The sequence below is a fragment of the Pteropus alecto genome, unplaced genomic scaffold, assembly GCF_000325575.1.
Source record: "Pteropus alecto unplaced genomic scaffold, ASM32557v1 scaffold339, whole genome shotgun sequence".
Taxonomy (NCBI): domain Eukaryota; kingdom Metazoa; phylum Chordata; class Mammalia; order Chiroptera; family Pteropodidae; genus Pteropus; species Pteropus alecto.
The window spans coordinates 519,358-520,361 of record NW_006442509.1 but is presented as its reverse complement, the minus strand read 5'-3'; the positions used below and the strand labels follow the sequence as shown (position 1 = coordinate 520,361).

At 66.9% G+C, this 1,004-nt stretch overlaps 1 protein-coding gene across 1 annotated transcript in view; it reads right to left on the bottom strand.

Moving 5' to 3' along the window:
- LOC102878112 (keratin-associated protein 10-12-like) overlaps window positions 1–1,004 on the bottom strand; it is a 14,612-nt gene that overhangs the window by 4,922 nt on the left and 8,686 nt on the right.

Here is a 1,004-nt window from a genome sequence, read left to right as displayed (position 1 = left end):
CCATGGCGGGTCGTGGGGCTGGAGGTGAGCTGGGAGGAGGGAGGGAGTGAGTGTGTGAGTGAGTGTGTGAGTGTGAGGAGCCCTGGCCGTCTGCTTTTATACCCCTCCCCGGCTTCTGTTTGCGTCGCGAGGCCCACGCCCCTTCCTCGTTTGTGCTGGGGCTCAGGGCGTCTCATTAGCGCCCGTGCTGCGTTGCGTTCTGGGAGGTGTCGCTCAGACGTAAACTCCCGCTGTGTTTTAGGGTCCGTGGACGTGTGCTAAGCCGCTCTGGTCTGTGCTGTCCGTGGTCCGCTCCCGCCAGGCCTGCGCTGGCCGCGTGGCACCCTGTCTCCCCGAGCCCAGCGGCCCTGTGCTGACTCCGGGGACAGGTCCTGCGCACACCCGGGACTCTGCTCTTCCGGCGCCATCGCTGTCACAGTGCCGGGCTGCAGAGCCTGGCTCAGCGAGGGCCTGATGCTGGGACATCACTCGCCTTGGTGCCCCAGCACTCACGCTGGCGCAGGGACCTCCCCGGGGGACGTGGCAAGCCGGTGACGGTGGACAGTGTGGCGGCGCACCGCCGTGTCCCCTGGCAGGCAGTGCACATCACTGTCGTCCACCTGACCCCGGGCCTGGCCACACCCCGCCCCCCCAACCGCATCTACCCCGACACCACGGAGCTGCGCGTGTGACGCAGCGCCCCCTGGCCACCCCTGCGGACGGTACAGCTGCCGCCACCAGGCCTCCGATGGCTGGACGGGGGTCGCTTGTGTTTCCTGTTGATCTTCTTGACTCTTAGCAGAAAACTCCCTGGGCCCCCCAGCCAGAGGCCGCAAAGTCATCGACTCTTTTCCTTCTGCAAATCCTGCCCACGGGCCACCCGGCCGTTCTGGGTCTCTGTCAATCAATCTGTCTGGTGCTTTCATTTCCCGAGTTGTGTTTTCTGTGCCGGGTCCCCGTGCGAGCCGGGTCCCCCCGCGTGCGGCATGGACACCAGGCTCGAGCCGGCGGCGACCACGGGCTGC